This window comes from Cherax quadricarinatus, chromosome 68 (assembly GCF_038502225.1).
Source record: "Cherax quadricarinatus isolate ZL_2023a chromosome 68, ASM3850222v1, whole genome shotgun sequence".
NCBI lineage: Eukaryota > Metazoa > Arthropoda > Malacostraca > Decapoda > Parastacidae > Cherax > Cherax quadricarinatus.
Window position 1 is genome coordinate 17,219,091 of NC_091359.1, and position 19,068 is coordinate 17,238,158.

Here is a 19,068-nt window from a genome sequence, read left to right on the forward strand (position 1 = left end):
ATATATTAAGCAAATTTTCTAAATTTGCTTGTAAGAGATAAGTGAACTGTAGGTATAAATCCATATGTACACCTGTTAACCTTTCGGGGCCTAGTTCCTAGGCCTATTATGTATCCATATGCTCTTGCGCTACCGTCCACAGGATGGATATGAGGTGAACAATAATCTAGCCATTTTGGTGTCAAAAACGTAAAAAAAAAAATCTGCAAAGCTATATAAAGTTTCTCAGATCACTGTAAGGCTTTATAAAGAGATTTCTACGATGTAAACTTTCCAACTTTAAGTTTTCTCAGTGTTGTAAAGTTGCGGTTAATGTAAGTGGTTAGTTTACAACATAGCTTGTGGCAGTGTGTGTGTGTGTGGCAGTGTGTGTGTGTGGCAGTGTGTGTGTGTGACAGTGTGTGTGTGTGGCAGTGTGTGTGTGTGGCAGTGTGTGTGTGTGACAGTGTGTGTGTGTGGCAGTGTGTGTGTGTGTGGCAGTGTGTGTGTGTGGCAGTGTGTGTGTGTGGCAGTGTGTGTGTGTGACAGTGTGTGTGTGTGGCAGTGTGTGTGTGTGGCAGTGTGTGTGTGTGGCAGTGTGTGTGTGTGACAGTGTGTGTGTGTGGCAGTGTGTGTGTGTGTGGCAGTGTGTGTGTGTGACAGTGTGTGTGTGTGGCAGTGTGTGTGTGTGGCAGTGTGTGTGTGTGACAGTGTGTGTGTGTGGCAGTGTGTGTGTGTGGCAGTGTGTGTGTGTGACAGTGTGTGTGTGTGGCAGTGTGTGTGTGTGGCAGTGTGTGTGTGTGGCAGTGTGTGTGTGTGGCAGTGTGTGTGTGTGGCAGTGTGTGTGTGTGACAGTGTGTGTGTGTGGCAGTGTGTGTGTGTGGCAGTGTGTGTGTGTGGCAGTGTGTGTGTGTGGCAGTGTGTGTGTGTGACAGTGTGTGTGTGTGACAGTGTGTGTGTGACAGTGGGTGTGTGTGGCAGTGTGTGTGTGTGGCAGTGTGTGTGTGTGACAGTGTGTGTGTGACAGTGTGTGTGTGTGACAGTGTGTGTGTGACAGTGTGTGTGTGTGACAGTGTGTGTGTGTGGCAGTGTGTGTGTGTGACAGTGTGTGTGTGACAGTGTGTGTGTGTGACAGTGTGTGTGTGACAGTGTGTGTGTGTGACAGTGTGTGTGTGACAGTGTGTGTGTGTGGCAGTGTGTGTGTGTGGCAGTGTGTGTGTGTGACAGTGTGTGTGTGTGACAGTGTGTGTGTGTGGCAGTGTGTGTGTGACAGTGTGTGTGTGTGACAGTGGGTGTGTGACAGTGTGTGTGTGTGACAGTGTGTGTGTGTGGCAGTGTGTGTGTGACAGTGTGTGTGTGTGACAGTGGGTGTGTGACAGTGTGTGTGTGTGACAGTGTGTGTGTGTGGCAGTGTGTGTGTGTGACAGTGTGTGTGTGTGGCAGTGTGTGTGTGTGACAGTGTGTGTGTGACAGTGTGTGTGTGTGACAGTGGGTGTGTGACAGTGTGTGTGTGTGGCAGTGTGTGTGTGTGACAGTGTGTGTGTGGCAGTGTGTGTGTGTGACAGTGTGTGTGTGACAGTGTGTGTGTGTGACAGTGTGTGTGTGTGGCAGTGTGTGTGTGTGACAGTGTGTGTGTGTGACAGTGTGTGTGTGACAGTGGGTGTGTGTGGCAGTGTGTGTGTGTGACAGTGTGTGTGTGTGGCAGTGTGTGTGTGTGACAGTGTGTGTGTGTGGCAGTGTGTGTGTGTGACAGTGTGTGTGTGTGACAGTGTGTGTGTGACAGTGGGTGTGTGTGGCAGTGTGTGTGTGTGACAGTGTGTGTGTGTGGCAGTGTGTGTGTGTGACAGTGTGTGTGTGTGTGGCAGTGTGTGTGTGTGACAGTGTGTGTGTGTGACAGTGTGTGTGTGACAGTGGGTGTGTGTGGCAGTGTGTGTGTGTGACAGTGTGTGTGTGTGGCAGTGTGTGTGTGTGACAGTGTGTGTGTGTGGCAGTGTGTGTGTGTGACAGTGTGTGTGTGTGACAGTGTGTGTGTGACAGTGGGTGTGTGTGGCAGTGTGTGTGTGTGGCAGTGTGTGTGTGTGGCAGTGTGTGTGTGTGACAGTGTGTGTGTGTGACAGTGTGTGTGTGACAGTGGGTGTGTGTGGCAGTGTGTGTGTGTGACAGTGTGTGTGTGTGGCAGTGTGTGTGTGTGACAGTGTGTGTGTGTGGCAGTGTGTGTGTGACAGTGTGTGTGTGTGGCAGTGTGTGTGTGTGACAGTGTGTGTGTGTGGCAGTGTGTGTGTGTGACAGTGTGTGTGTGTGGCAGTGTGTGTGTGTGACAGTGTGTACTCACCTATTTGTACTCACCTATTTGTGGTTGCAGGGGTCGAGTCTTAGCTCCTGGCCCCGCCTCTTCACCGGTTGCTACTGGGCCCTCTCTCTCCCCGCTCCATGAGCTTTATCAAACCTCGTCTTAAAACTGTGTATGGTTTCTGCCTCCACTACGTCATTTTCTAGGCTATTCCACTGCCTTACAACTCTATGACTGAAGAAATACTTCCTAATATCTCTCTGACTCATTTGTGTCTTCAACTTCCAATTGTGGCCTCTTGTTTCTGTGTCCCCTCCCTGGAACATCCTGTCTTTGTCCACCTTGTCTATTCCACGCAGTATTTTATATGTCGTTATCATGTCTCCCCTGACCGTCCTGTCCTCCAGTGTCGTCAGGCCGATTTCCCTTAATCTTTCTTCATAGGACATTCCCCTTAGCTCTGGAACTAACCTTGTGGCAAACCTTTGTACTTTCTCTAGTTTCTTGACGTGCTTTATCAAGTGCGGGTTCCAAACAGGTGCTGCATACTCCAGTATGGGCCTGACATACACGGTGTACAGTGTCTTGAACGATTCCTTACTAAGGTATCGGAATGCTGTTCTCAGGTTTGCCAGGCGCCCATATGCTGCAGCAGTTATCTGATTGATGTGTGCTTCCGGAGACATGCTCGGTGTTATACTCACCCCAAGATCTTTCTCCTTGAGTGAGGTTTGCAGTCTTTGGCCACCTAGCCTATACTCTGTGGTCTTCTGTGCCCTTCCCCTATCTTCATGACTTTGCATTTGGCAGGATTAAATTCGAGAAGCCATTTGCTGGACCAGGTGTCCAGTCTGTCCAGGTCTCTTTGAAGTCCTGCCTGGTCCTCATCAGATTTAATTCTCCTCATTAACTTCACACCATCTGCAGTCTAACCCTTCCATCATGTCGTTCACATATACCAAAAATAGCACTGGTCCTAGGACCGACCCCTGTGGGACCCCGCTCGTCACAGGTGCCCACTGTGATACATCATTATGTACCATGACTCGTTGTTGCCTCCCTGTCAGGTATTCTCTGATCCATTGCAGTGCCCTTCCTGTTATATGCACCTGATGCTCTAGCTTCTGCACTAATCTCTTGTGAGGAACTGTGTCAAAGGCCTTCTTGCAGTCCTCTCTCTCGTGTCTTACTTCTGTTATTTTATCATAAAACTCCAGAAGGTTTGTGACACAGGATTTGCCTTCCGTGAATCCGTGCTGGTTGGCATTTATACTCTTATTCAGTTCCAGGTGCTCCACCACTCTCCTCCTGATAATCTTCTCCATAATTTTGCATACTATACACGTCAATGACACAGGTCTATAGTTTAGTGCCTCTTTTCTGTCTCCTTTTTTAAAAATGGGAACTACATTTGCCGTCTTCCATACCTCAGGTAGTTGCCCAGTTTCCAGGGACGTGTTGAAGATTGTGGTAAGTGGCATGCACAACATATCTGCTCCCTCTCTAAGGACCCACGGGGAGATGTTGTCCGGTCCCATTGCCTTTGAGGTATCGATGTCCCTTAGCAGTTTCTTCACCTCCTCCTCATCTGTATGTATGTCGTTAAACACTTGTTGGTGTATTCCTTGCTGGTGTCCCCATCTGGTCTGTCCCCCCAGAGTCCTTCCTGTCTCTACTGCAAATACTTCCTTAAATCTCGTGTTGAGCTCCTCACATACCTCTTGATCGTTTCTTGTGAGTTCTCCACCTTCTTTCCTCAGCCTTATCACCTGGTCCTTGACTGTTGTCTTCCTCCTAATGTGGCTATACAGCAGTTTCGGGTCAGATTTGACTTTCGATGCTATGTCGTTTTCATACTGTCGCTGGGCCTCCCTCCTTATCTGTGCATACTCGTTTCTGGCTCTTCTACTAATCTCCTTGTTTTCCTGGGTCCTATGCCTCCTGTACCTTTTCCATTCTCTGTTGCACTTAGTTTTTGCCTCCCTACACCTTCGGGTAAACCAAGGACTCGTTTTGATCTTCCTATTATTTCTGCTTCCCTTGGGAACAAAACTTTCCTCTGCCTCCTTGCACTTTGTTGCCACATATTCCATCATCTCGTTTACTGATTTTCCTACCATTTCTCTGTCCCACTGAACCTCCTGCAGGAAGTTTCTCATACCTGTGTAGTCCCCCCTTTTATAGTTTGGCCTCTCCCCTTCAGTTCCTGTTACCTTCTCCACTTGTAACTCTACTATATAATCAAAACTCAGAACCACGTGATCGCTAGCTCCAAGGGGCCTCTCGTAAGTGATGTCTTCAATGTCTGAACTGCTCAGGGTGAACACAAGATCCAGTCTTGCTGGCTCATCCTCCCCTCTCTCTCTGGTTGTGTCCCTGACATGTTGATGCATGAGGTTTTCAAGTACCACATCCATCATCTTGGCTCTCCATGTTTCGGGACCCCCATGTGGCTCCAGGTTTCCCAGTCGATCTCCCTGTGGTTGAAATCGCTCATTACCAGTAACTTTGCTCTGCTCGAGTGAGCTCTTCTTGCCACCTCAGCCAGTGTGTCCACCATCACCCTGTTGTTTTCTTCGTACTCCTCTCTTGGCCTCCTGCAGTTCTGTGGTGGGTTATACATCACTCCAATGACTACTTTATGTTCTCCGGACTGAATTGAATAGTCTCTTTCTCCAATCATGTCCATGCCTTCCATTTCCTCAAATCCCCATCGGTGTTTTATGAGCAGTGCAACCCCTCCTCCCCCTCTACTCCTTCTATCTTTCCTCAGGATCTGATATCCCGTTGGGAAGATTGTGTCTGTTATTGTCTCAGCGAGTTTTGTTTCTGTGACTGCTATGATGTCTGGTGATTTTTCACTGATTCTTTCGTTCCACTCCTCATTTTTATTCATTATTCCATCCGCGTTTGTGTACCAAACTTTCAGTTTCTTTTCTATCATTGTGGTCATGCAAGAATATAGGGGTTGGGGGAGCGAGAGCCTTGGTGGGGGCCTATATGGGGCTGTGGTGTTGGTGGGGTTTGTGATGATGGGGGTGGGGTCAGAATGCCCATAAGGGACAGCTGTTGGGGTGAGGTTTTTGATATGGGGGTTGGTGGCAGAGGGAACAGTGAGTGGGTTGTAGTATAGGTTGCTCAGTTGCGTTGGGAATGTCGCGGTTGGAGTCTTTTGGTGGGAGATTCTGTGGGGTGTGTTTGCCCTTCCTCCTGTGTCTGGGTCCTGCTCATTTTCGTCATTGCCTCTCGTTCCTCCTTGCGTCTCTGTACCCTCTCTTTCAGTGTAGTCCTTTCTTCTTGTGTTCTGTCGCGGTCGAGGTATACTCTCTGGTACCCCTGTTTGTCCCTCAGTCTTGCTTTCTCTTGCAGAATCCTGGTTCGAACTGATTCTTCCTTGAAAGTTACTCTGACAGGCCGTATCCTTCCACAGTGTGACAGTGTGTCTGTGGAAGTGTGTCTGTAGGGCAGTGTACTCACCTATTTGTACTCACCTATTTGTGGTTGCAGGGGTCGAGTCATAGCTCCTGGCCCCGCCTCTTCACTGATTGCTACTAGGTCCTCTCTCTCCCTGCTCCATGAGCTTTATCATACCTCGCCTTAAAACTATGTATGGTTCCTGCCTCCACTACTTCACTTTCTAGACTATTCCACGACTTGACTACTCTATGACTGAAGAAATATTTCCTAACATCCCTTCGATTCATCTGAGACTTCAACTTCCAATTGTGACCTCTTGTGTCTGTGTCCCATCTCTGGAACATCCTGTCTTTGTCCACCTTGTCTATTCCGCGCAGTATTTTATATGTCGTTATCATGTCTCCCCTGACCCTCCTGGCCTCCAGTGTCGTCAGGCCGATTTCCCTCAACCTTTCTTCGTAGGACAATCCCCGTAGCTCTGGGACTAGTCTTGTTGCAAACCTTTGCACTTTCTCTAATTTCTTGACGTGCTTGACTAGGTGTGGATTCCAAACTGGTGCTGCATACTCCAGTATGGGCCTGACGTAGATGGTATACAGTGTCTTGAACGACTCCTTACTGAGGTATCGGAACGCTATCCGTAGGTTTGCCAGGCGCCCGTATGCTGCAGCAGTTATCTGATTTATGTGCACCTCAGGAGATATGCTCGGTGTTATACTCACCACCAGATCTTTTTCCTTGAATGAGGTTTGCAGTCTTTGGCCATCTAAACTATATTGTGTCTGTGGTCTTCTTTGCCCTTCCCCAATCTTCATGACTTTGCATTTGGCAGGGTTAAACTCAAGGAGCCAGTTGCTGGACCAGGCTTGTAGCCTGTCCAGGTCTCTTTGTAGTCCTGCCTGATCCTCATCCGATTTGATTCTTCTCATTAACTTCACATCATCTGCAAACAAGGACACTTCTGAGTCTATCCCTTCCGTTATGTCGTTCACATATACCAAGAACAGCACAGGTCCTAGGACTGACCCCTGTGGAACCCCGCTTGTCACAAGAGCCCACTCTGACACCTCGTCACGTACCATGACTCGTTGTTGCCTCCCTGTCAGGTATTCTCTGATCCATTGCAGTGCCTTTCCTGTTATGTGTGCCTGATCTTCTAGCTTTTTCAGTAACCTCTTGTGAGGAACTGTGTCGAAGGCCTTTTTGCAGTCCAAAAAAATGCAGTCGATCCACCCCTCTCTCTCTTGTCTTACTTCTGTCACCTTGTCATAAAACTCTAGTAGGTTTGTGACACAGGATTTTCCTTCCCTGAAACCATGCTGGTTGTCAATTATACACTTGTTTCTTTCCAGGTGCTCCACCACTCTCCTCCTGATGATCTTCTCCATGACCTTGCATACTATACACGTTAGTGATACAGGTCTGTAGTTTAGTGCCTCATGTCTGTCTCCCTTTTTAAAAATTGGGACTACATTTGCCATCTTCCATACCTCAGGGAGTTGCCCAGTTTCAAATGATGTATTGAAGATCTTTGTTAATGGCACACACAATATCTCTGCTCCCTCTTTAAGGACCCACGGAGAGATGTTGTCTGGTCCCACCGCCTTTGAGGTGTCAAGTTCGCATAGCAGCTTCTTCAGCTCCTCCTTGGTTATATGTACCTCATCCAGCACTTGCTGGTGTACCCCCCTGTTCTGATTTCCTGGAGTCCTACTGGTTTCCACTGTAAATACTTCTTTAAATCTCGTGTTGAGCTTCTGACATACCTCTCGGTCGTTTCTTGTGAATTCCCCATCACCCTTCCTCAGTCTGATTACCTGGTCCTTGACTGTTGTTTTCCTCCTGATGTGGATGTACAACAGCTTCGGTTCAGTCTTGACTTTCGATGCTATGTCATTTTCATATTGTCGCTGAGCCTCCCTTCTTATCTGTGCATATTCGTTTCTGGCTCTTCGGCTAATCGCTTTATTTTCCTGAGTTCTCTGTCTTCTGTACCTTTTCCATTCTCTAGTACACCTAGTTTTTGCCTCCCTACACCTTTGGGTGAACCAAAGACTCGTTCTGTTCTTCCCATTATTTCTGTTTCCCTTGGGAACAAGTTACAAAGGTATTTACAGATTACAGAGGTACGTAATGGGTCCAGGGACTGGGCCCCCAAAGTTGCTCAGCTATCAAAATTTTGAAGTCCAGTCCCTGGACCAATTATGTACCTCTGTAATCTTTTGACTACCGCCCACAGGATGGGTATGAGGTGCATAATAAACATATTAAACTAACTTGGCAACAAACCTCTCCTCTGCCTCCTTGCATTTTGTTGCCACATAGTCCATCATTTCTTGTACTGGTTTTCCTGTCAGTTCCCTCTCCCACTGAATGTCTTGAAGGAAGTTCCTCATGCCTGAGTAGTTCCCCCTTTTGTCGTTTGGTTTTTCCCACCCTATTCCTGCTACTCTCTCCACTTGGAGCTCAACTATGTAGTGTGTGTGTGTGTGTGTGTGTGTGTGTGTGTGTGTGTGTGTGTGTGTGTATGTGTGTGTGTGTGTGTACTCACCTATTTGTGGTTGCAGGGGTCGAGTCCTAGCTCCTGGCCCCGCCTCTTCACCGGTTGCTACTGGGCCCTCTCTCTCCCCGCTCCATGAGCTTTATCAAACCTCGTCTTAAAACTGTGTATGGTTCCTGCCTCCACTACGTCATTTTCTAGGCTATTCCACTGCCTTACAACTCTATGACTGAAGAAATACTTCCTACTATCTCTCTGACTCATTTGTGTCTTCAACTTCCAATTGTGGCCTCTTGTTTCTGTGTCCCCTCCCTGGAACATCCTGTCTTTGTCCACCTTGTCTATTCCACGCAGTATTTTATATGTCGTTATCATGTCTCCCCTGACCCTCCTGTCCTCCAGTGTCGTCAGGCCGATTTCCCTTAATCTTTCTTCATAGGACATTCCCCTTAGCTCTGGAACTAACCTTGTCGCAACCCTTTGTACTTTCTCTAGTTTCTTGACATGCTTTATCAAGTGCGGGTTCCAAACAGGTGCTGCATACTCCAGTATGGGCCTGACATACACGGTGTACAGTGTCTTGAATGATTCCTTACTAAGGTATCGGAATGCTGTTCTCAGGTTTGCCAGGCGCCCATATGCTGCAGCAGTTATCTGATTGATGTGTGCTTCCGGAGACATGCTCGGTGTTATACTCACCCCAAGATCTTTCTCCTTGAGTGAGGTTTGCAGTCTTTGGCCACCTAGCCTATACTCTGTCTGTGGTCTTCTGTGCCCTTCCCCTATCTTCATGACTTTGCATTTGGCAGGATTAAATTCGAGAAGCCATTTGCTGGACCAGGTGTCCAGTCTGTCCAGGTCTCTTTGAAGTCCTGCCTGGTCTTCATCAGATTTAATTCTCCTCATTAACTTCACATCATCTGCAAACAGGGACACTTCTGAATCCAACCCTTCCGTCATGTCGTTCACATATACCAAAAATAGCACTGGTCCTAGGACCGACCCCTGTGGGACCCCGCTCGTCACAGGTGCCCACTGTGATACATCATTACGTACCATGACTCGTTGTTGCCTCCCTGTCAGGTATTCTCTGATCCATTGCAGTGCCCTTCCTGTTATATGCGCCTGATGCTCTAGCTTCTGCACTAATCTCTTGTGAGGAACTGTGTCAAAGGCCTTCTTGCAGTCCAAGAAGATGCAATCAACCCACCCCTCTCTCTCTTGTCTTACTTCTGTTATTTTATCGTAAAACTCCAGAAGGTTTGTGACACAGGATTTGCCTTCCGTGAATCCGTGCTGGTTGGCATTTATACTCCTGTTCCGTTCCAGGTGCTCCACCACTCTCCTCCTGACAATCTTCTCCATAATTTTGCATACTATACACGTCAATGACACAGGTCTATAGTTTAGTGCCTCTTTTCTGTCTCCTTTTTTAAAAATGGGAACTACATTTGCCGTCTTCCATACCTCAGGTAGTTGCCCAGTTTCCAGGGATGTGTTGAAGATTGTGGCAAGTGGCACGCACAACATATCTGCTCCCTCTCTAAGGACCCACGGGGAGATGTTGTCCGGTCCCATTGCCTTTGAGGTATCGATGTCCCTTAGCAGTTTCTTCACCTCCTCCTCATCTGTATGTATGTCGTCCAACACTTGTTGGTGTATTCCTTGCTGGTGTCCCCATCTGGTCTGTCCCCCCAGAGTCCTTCCTGTCTCTACTGTAAATACTTCCTTAAATCTCGTGTTGAGCTCCTCACATACCTCTTGATCGTTTCTTGTGAGTTCTCCACCTTCTTTCCTCAGCCTTATCACCTGGTCCTTGACTGTTGTCTTCCTCCTAATGTGGCTATACAACAGTTTCGGGTCAGATTTGACTTTCGATGCTATGTCGTTTTCATACTGTCGCTGGGCCTCCCTCCTTATCTGTGCATACTCGTTTCTGGCTCTTCTACTAATCTCCTTGTTTTCCTGGGTCCTATGCCTCCTGTACCTTTTCCATTCTCTGTTGCACTTAGTTTTTGCCTCCCTACACCTTCGGGTAAACCAAGGACTCGTTTTGGTCTTCCTATTATTTCTGTTTCCCTTGGGAACAAAACTTTCCTCTGCCTCCTTGCACTTTGTTGCCACATATTCCATCATCTCGTTTACTGATTTTCCTACCATTTCTCTGTCCCACTGAACCTCCTGCAGGAAGTTTCTCATACCTGTGTAGTCCCCCCTTTTATAGTTTGGCCTGTCCCCTTCAGTTCCTGTTACCTTCTCCACTTGTAACTCTACTATATAATCAAAACTCAGCACCACATGATCGCTAGCTCCAAGGGGCCTCTCGTAAGTGATGTCCTCAATGTCCGAACTGCTCAGGGTGAACACAAGATCCAGTCTTGCTGGCTCATCCTCCCCTCTCTCTCTGGTAGTGTCCCTGACATGTTGATGCATGAGGTTTTCAAGTACCACATCCATCATCTTGGCTCTCCATGTTTCAGGACCCCCATGTGGCTCCAGGTTTTCCCAGTCGATCTCCCTGTGGTTGAAATCGCCCATTACCAGTAACTTTGCTCTGCTCGAGTGAGCTCTTCTTGCCACCTCAGCCAGTGTGTCCACCATCACCCTGTTGTTTTCTTCGTACTCCTCTCTTGGCCTCCTGCAGTTCTGTGGTGGGTTATACATCACTCCAATGACTACTTTATGTTCTCCGGACTGAATTGTACCTACAATGTAGTCTCTTTCTCCAATCATGTCCATGCCTTCCATTTCCTCAAATCCCCATCGGTGTTTTATGAGCAGTGCAACCCCTCCTCCCCCTCTACTCCTTCTATCTTTCCTCAGGATCTGATATCCTGTTAGGAAGATTGTGTCTGTTATTGTCTCAGCGAGTTTTGTTTCTGTGACTGCTATGATGTCTGGGGATTTTTCACTGATTCTTTCATTCCACTCCTCATGTTTATTCGTTATTCCATCCGCGTTTGTGTACCAAACCTTTAGTTTCTTTTCTATCATTGTGGTCATGCAAGAATATTGGGGTTGGGGGAGGGAGAGCCTTGGTGGGGGCCTATATGGGGCTGTGGTGTAGGTGGGGTTTGTGTTGATGGGGGTGGGGTCAGAATGCCCATAAGGGACAGCTGTTGGGGTGAGGTTTGTGATATGGGGGTTGGTGGTAGAGGGAACAGTGAGTGGGTTGTAGTATAGGTTGCTCAGTTGCGTTGGGAATGTCGCGGGTGGAGTCTTTTGGTGGGAGATTCTGTGGGGTGTGTTTGCCCTTCCTCCTGTGTCTGGGTCCTGCTCATTTTCATTGCTTCCCGTTCCTCCTTGCGTCTCTGTACCCTCTCTTTCAGTGTAGTCCTTTCTTCTTGTGTTCTGTCGCGGTCGAGGTATACTCTCTGGTACCCCTCTTTGTCCCTCAGTCTTGCTTTCTCTTGCAGAATCCTGGTTCGAACTGATTCTTCCTTGAAAGTTACTCTGACAGGCCGTATCCTTCCACTCGCAAACCACCCAATTCTCTGAAAATTTGTCACCTGGGTCATATTGCCCTCCCCTATTGTTTTCATAATGCCTTCAATCATTTTTTTCTCCTCCTGTTTTATTTCTTCAAAGTTGGCCCCCTTGGCTTCTTGGAGCCCGTACACAAAAACTGACCTTGCCCTTTCCTCCTCCCACTGAGTCTCCATCTGTGTCCTCTGAGGCATTTTATTTCCTTCCATTGACATGTTCTTGCCTTCAGTCCCTGTCATATCTGAAACTTCTATTCTCAGTGAACTGTCTTTCCTGATCAGCTGTCCCTTGCTACTGCAGTTGGCTGTTAGAATCTCTGCATATAGCATACCTTCATTGTCCTCGGACCTGTCGTTTGATCTTAGTGATCTTAGTGTGTGTGTGTGTGTGTGTGTGTGTGTATGTATGTGTGTGTGTGTGTGTGTGTGTACTCATCTATTTGTGTTTGCAGGGGTCGAGTCTTAGCTCCTGGCCCCCGCCTAAACTGAGTGCGCAGCCCGGGAATCGAACCCGGGTCGCAAGAATGGGAATCTTGCATGATACCACTACACAAGCGCGCGCGCGCGTGTGTGTGTGTGTGTGTGTGTGTGTGTGTGTGTGTGTGTGTGTGTGTGTGTGTGTGTGTGTGTGTGTGTGTGTGTGTGTATGTGTGTGTGTGTATGTGTGTGTGTGTGTGTGTGTGTGTGTGTGTGTGTACTCACCTAGTTGTACTCACCTAGTTGAGGTTGCAGGGGTCGAGTCCAAGCTCCTGGCCCCACCTCTTCACTGGTCGCTACTAGGTCACTCTCTCTGAACCATGAGCTTTATCATACCTCTGCTTAAAGCTATGTATGGATCCTGCCTCCACTACATCGCTTCCCAAACTATTCCACTTCCTGACTACTCTGTGGCTGAAGAAATACTTCCTAACATCCCTGTGATTCATCTGTGTCTTCAACTTCCAACTGTGCCCCCTTGTTGCTGTGTCCCATCTCTGGAACATCCTGTCTTTGTCCACCTTGTCAATTCCTCTCAGTATTTTGTATGTCGTTATCATGTTCCTCCCTATCTCTCCTGTCCTCCAGTGTCGTCAGGTTGATTTCCCTTAACCTCTCCTCGTAGGACATACCTCTTAGCTCTGGAACTAGTCTAGTTGCAAACCTTTGCACTTTCTCTAGTTTCTAGTCTTGTTGCAAACCTTTGCACTTTCTCTAGTTTCTTTACGTGCTTGGCTAGGTGTTGGTTCCAGACTGGTGTCGCATACTCCAATATGGGCCTAACGTACACAGTGTACAGGGTCCTGAACGATTCCTTATTACGATGATGGAATGCTGTTCTTAGGTTAGGTTTGTGTGGGAGTGTGTGGCAGTGTGTGTGGCAGTGTGTGTGGCAGTGTGTGTGGCAGTGTGTGTGGCATATTACCGCAGGTCACTGTAGCAAAGGTCACTACAAGCCACAAGTTTCGCCAAAGTGCCCAGTATGTCAAACTTAATGACTCCAGCGGAGGCAGGTGTGGAGGCAGATGTAGAGTCATGCGTAGAAGCAGGTGTGGAGGCAGGTGTAGAGGCAGGTGTACGTGTGGAGGCAGGTGTAAAGGCAGGTGTGGAGGCAGGCGTAGAGGCATGCGTAGAAGCAGGTGTGAAAGCAGGTGTGAAGGCAAGTGTGGAGGCAGGTGTAGAGGCAGGTGTAGAAGCAGGTGTAGAAGCAGGTGTGGAGGCAGGTATAGAAGGTGTGGAGGAAAGTGTAGAAGCAGGTGTAGAGGCATGCGTAGAAGCAGGTGTGAAGGCAAGTGTGGAGGCAGGTGTAGACGCAGGTGTGGAGGCAGGTGTAGAGGCATGCGTAGAAGCAAGTGTGAGGGCAGGTGTGGAGGCAGGGGTAGAAGCAGGTGTGGAGGCAGGTGTGGAGGCAGGTGTAGAGGCAGATGTAGGTGTGGAGGCAGGTGTAGAGGCAGATGTAGGTGTGGAGGCAGGTGTAAAAGCAGGTGTGGAGGCAGGTGTAGTAGCAGGTGTGGAGGCAGGTGTAGAAGCAGGTGTGAAGGCAGGTGAAGAGGCAGGTGTAGAAGCAGGTGTAGAAGCAGGTGTGAAGGCAGGTGTAGAGGCAGGTGTAGAGGCAGGTGTAGAGGCAGGTGTAGAAGCAGATGTAAAGGCAGGAGTAGAGGCAGGTGTATAGGCAGGTGTAGAAGCAGGTGTGGAGGCAGGTGTGGAGGCAAGTGTAGAAGCAGGTGTGGAGGTAAGTGTAGAAGCAGGTGTGGAGGTAGGTGCAGAGGCAGGTGTAATAGCAGGTGTGGAGGTAGGTGTAGAGGCAGGTGTAGAAGCAGGTGTAAAAGCAGTAGAGGCAGGTGTATAGGCAGGTGTAGAAGCAGGTGTAGAGGCAGGTGTAGAAGCAGGTGTAAAAGCAGGTGTAGAGGCAGGTGTAGAAGCAGGTGTAGAAGCAGGTGTGGAGACATATTAAACATATTACATTACGAGTGTCATCAAATATACCTCACTAACAACCTACAACTATCCTCACTAACACACTCTCACAGTACACGAACCACAGTCACCAAGCGAGTCAAAATCATCACTATTCACAGTTGGTACGGTGTCTTCCACCGAGTCAGTAAATTTAGACTAAAGGGGAAACATCCCAACCATTTATGCCAAAAAAGAATCAGATTCTTCAACTCAGCCGGTCAAACTCTGCCAGCGCGTTAAGGTGATCCCAGCGTCAGGGAAAGGTGTAAGGGGAAGGTGATGATGAGCTATGAACAACGAAGAACATAAGAAAGAAGGAACACTGTAGCAGGCCTACTGGTCCACACTGGACAAGTCCTCAAACCTAAACCAACAAAAATATTTGCCTGACCCATTTTCAATGCTCCCTTCCGATCTGAGAGGACTGGAGGAGATATGACAACGACGTGGAAGATACTCATAGGATCAGGGGGATTAGATATCTGAAAAACTGGAGGCTGAGAGGGGAACCAGAAGCTGATACTCAACTTCTAAAAGAATAAGGTGGGGGCACAGGAGTAGAGAGAAGAGTACAGAAATGGCGTCTTGTGCTGTGAGAACAGAGGTTAATACAGTTGAGTACGGACTGTACGGTAGTACAAGTACTCTCAACTAATAATAATAAAAATAATCTTTATTTCTACAAGTACATGATACAACTTATACAGACCATAGCTGACATCAATGACATACTATATAGAAAGTCCCTGGTTATGCGCAGCATTTCAGTCAAATTAGGCTAGTTTAGTCCCCAGGATGCGACACCAGTCGACTAACACCCAGGTACCACGTCCCCAGTGTTTCATTATGAGTACGTCAGTCTCTTATCGTAATAGATAACGCATCGTGAGTCACTTTACTCCGGAAATGATTGTTCGCTTCTTTAACGAAGACAATCATTTAGTGTGTGATAACGTGTGAATGTGAGTGCCGGAAGTGCTCGCTAGTGCCAGTGATTGCATCTTTGTTGCTACCATCACTGGCACCATCTTTCTTGCTACCATCACTGGCACCATCTTTCTTGCTACCATCACTGGCACCATATTTGTTGCTACCATCACTGAACCAAGATTAATTGGTGGAAATAAATGGTATAAAATACCGACACAATGGAAATATAAACACATATGCAGTATAATGTGATCCTTTATTGACAACGTTTCACCCACACAGTGGGCTTTTTCAAGTCACACACAGATCTACCTGGGGTGGAAGGTACAGGAATATTTATAGTCATGTTCAGAATGTTGAGGTCAGGTGGAGAATGCTGCATCTGATGATCTACCGGGTGGGGTTATAGAGTCTTGGGTAGCTTGGCAGGGGTATTGGACAAGTTGTGAGTAGACCTTCTGCAGTGTTCTATGTTCTTATGTGGGATAGCGATGAAGAAGTTTCTTGGCGAGTGGTTCAGCTATGTTATAGAAGCCGTTGTTCTGGTTGAAATTGTTGGTTATAGAGATAAACGATGATTCCAGGATTCTTCGGTATTGACTTATCGCCACATAAGACAACACTCAATACCGAAGAATCCTGGAATCATCGTTTATCTCTATAACCAACAATTTCAACCAGAACAACGGCTTCTATAACATAGCTGAACCACTCGCCAAGAAACTTCTTCATCGCTATCCCACATAAGAACATAGAACACTGCAGAAGGTCTACTCACAACTTGTCCAATACCCCTGCCAAGCTACCCAAGACTCTATAACCCCACCCGGTAGATCATCAGATGCAGCATTCTCCACCTGACCTCAACATTCTGAACATGACTATAAATACTCCTGTACCTTCCACCCCAGGTAGATCTGTGTGTGACTTGAAAAAGCCCACTGTGTGGGTGAAACGTTGTCAATAAAGGATCACATTATACTGCATATGTGTTTATATTTCCAAGATTAATTGATATTATGGTAGCAGGGTTCAATGATACGTCTTCGGAGGCTTCTTACTTTATTGTTAAGTCGTGGTGGGTACACAGGCTTGTGTGTTGTGCCCATGGCCCGGGAGGACCATCCCACGAGAGGAGAGAGCTACTAGGCCTTGTGTCTTCCTGCTAGTCAGAGAGTGTGGGACCAGCTTCCCACAGACTTGGACAGGCCCAGAGGGCAGCACTTTAGTGGCGCGAAATATGAACTGAGCTGGCAGACAGCATGGGCTGTCTGTGCAGACAGTACAGGCTGTCTACATACGTTCGGCCACCTGCCATATGGTCGTCCCGACCATGTCTGGAGGTAAAAAAAACTCTGTCTCTCTCTCTCGTAGGAACAGGGAACAGAACACAAAATAAAAACATATATATGTACAAATGGACATGGAAAAAAAAAACTTCCTACAGGGAGGGAAGAAAAAAACATGTGGGGTGTGCTAAACATCGTGGTCATAGGCAGTGAGCGTCGATGGGCATCACTGCACGCCTTCCTGCGTCTGGACAGATACAGCAACACAGGAGACATCGCTGCGGCTGAGCTGTGATGTAACAGGGTACGGTCTCCTCTGGAACGGTGAAGCAGTCATCGTAGGTTTCACTCAACCCGGGGCACGACATGCTGGTGCCCTCGAGTGAGGCGTCGACAAAACTCGGCAACTGGGCAGGACTTCTGGCAAGCTACTCAGGAGGACACTTCTCGACTGGTACTGTCGCTGGGCTGTCACTGCCGGCGAGCGTGGAGCGAGTTGAGGAGCGAGTCGTGGGAGAGACGACTGGGTGAAACATCTGGGAGTCGTAACATCATACACCAGACTGCAGTGAGCGAGCTAGCAGCCAAAGTGACATCATCTTTGTGCAGGCTGCTCACTGAAGCTTGACACGAAGCTGACACAGCGCCTGCCGACAGGGCTATCTGCGGCTTGACGAGTGTCATTCTCTCGGCAGTTGGAGTTATAGCAGAGGTTAGTCTAAGCATCCTCAGACTTGTTTCTCTACATATAACTGCACTCTGAAGGTCTGGAGGTGAAGTGAAACAAATCTCGATGGGAATCATAGCAGGTACAATTCTGCAGAACATCTATGAGCGACGAGCATAAGAGCTTTCTGTACAAGAGGGCTTGGGCTCAGAGCTGACTGATAACAGCTGTCAAACGCACTGGTCACACCGGGTGACTTAGCACAGTGGTGCTACACAAGGTCTGACACTGGACTCGCAGAAAGCTTTACACACACCCGCGGTACATGCGGTATAACATGGCTTAAACTAGCAAAAGATGCTTTTTTGTGCACAAAACTGATACTAAGCCATACACTAACATGTGAGAACACTGACTGAGAGGAATTAACACATGACATATATCTTCTCTCAATCTTCTCGACAATACTGAAATAATTACTAGAACACTCGATGTGACATGTGATGTTGGGCGTGATGTCGCGAGGTGACGTCAGCAGCACTGTGACGTCAGCAGACATCTCGAGGTGACGTCAGGCAGACATCGTGATGTCATGAAGTCGGGCAGCATCGTCGGTGACGTCAATGTGATGCAGGCAGCAGACCACAGCATGTGGCCTGGGACATCTGGCTTGGTAGCTCACGTGGCTTGTAGATCCATGTGACATCGCCCACACCCGTGGCATCGGGATACACGTGGCGTCGTGATCTACATGGCATGCTGATCCATGTGGCTTCCTGATCTGCATGGCTTGCTGATCTACATGGCTTGCTGATCTACATGGCATGCTGATCCACGAGCTTCGAGTGACCTCGGGCACTCGGATACACAGCTCTGGCAATGAATTCACATGGAAAACAGCAGAAAACACAGCAGAGGGAGTGAGTAGTGGTGAGTGTATGGTAGTGTGGTGGCGAGGAGCGTGGGTGAGTGTATGGCAAGGAAGCATCTGGCCACTTCCTCCTCCTCCCACCCACAAACACAGGGAGACACACTGGACGCAGAAATCACCACAAAACTCACCTCTGGATTGCTGAATCAGCTGTGCTGAGCTGAACAACAACAGCAACATACAAGTGACACTGAATACGTGACTTGAGAAACAGCGTGGGACGCTGTAGCGCGGGGTCACTGGGACACCACTTACAATTCTCAAAGAAATTCGGCAAATTTCGGCTGGATCCTGCTTGTACCTGTGTCTGGATGCTCAAACGTGCAGACACGACGTCAGGATAACTCGTTGAGAGACGGATGCTTCTTGTATAGGGTGATAAAGTGAAGATGACTTCATACCTTCCTTCCTCTCTCCGGGCAAACACAACTGCTGCGACCATTGCTTCCCACCAATGTGAACCTGCGATTAATTGGTGAACTGAAAGCAGGTGGTTAATGATAGACGTTTTCGGAGGCTTCTTTGTTCATTGAAAAGTGGTGGGTACACAGGCTTGTGTGTTGTGCCCATGGCCCGGGAGGGCCATCCCACGAGAGAGAGCTACTAGTAGGCCTTGTGTCTTGCTGCCAGGCCGCTGTGAGAGTCAGAGAGTGTGGGACCAGCTTCCCACAGACTTGGACAGGCCCAGAGGGCAGCACTTTAGTGGCGCAAAATATGAATTGAGCTGGCAGACAGCATGGGCTGTCTGTGCAGACAGTACAGGCTGTCTACACACTGTTGATAATGTACAGTACCTTTGTGTACACTGTTGATAATGTACCGTACCTTTGTGTACACTGTTGATAATGTACAGTATCTTTGTGTACACTGTTGATAATGTACAGTACCTTTGTGTAGTGTTGATAATGTACCATACCTTTGTTGATAATGTACAGTACCTCTGTGTAGTGTTGATAATGTACAGTACCTTTGTCTACAGTGTTAATAATGAACAGCACCTTTATGTACAGTGTTGACAATATACAGTAGCTTTGTGTACACTGTGGATAATGTACAGTACCTTTGTGTACACTGTTGATAATGTACAGTACCTTTGTGTACACTGTTGATAATGTACAGTACCTTTGTGTACACTGTTGATAAT

General features: G+C 47.9%; 1 protein-coding gene and 1 non-coding gene across 2 annotated transcripts in view; one reads left to right on the forward strand and one right to left on the reverse strand.

Annotated features, from left to right (window-relative positions):
* AstC (Allatostatin C) overlaps positions 1 to 19,068 on the forward strand; it is a 120,014-nt gene that overhangs the window by 77,816 nt on the left and 23,130 nt on the right. The window lies entirely within an intron of this gene.
* TRNAG-CCC (transfer RNA glycine (anticodon CCC)) lies at positions 12,162 to 12,233 on the reverse strand. Its single transcript has one exon. It is a non-coding gene; the product is annotated as a tRNA-Gly (tRNA).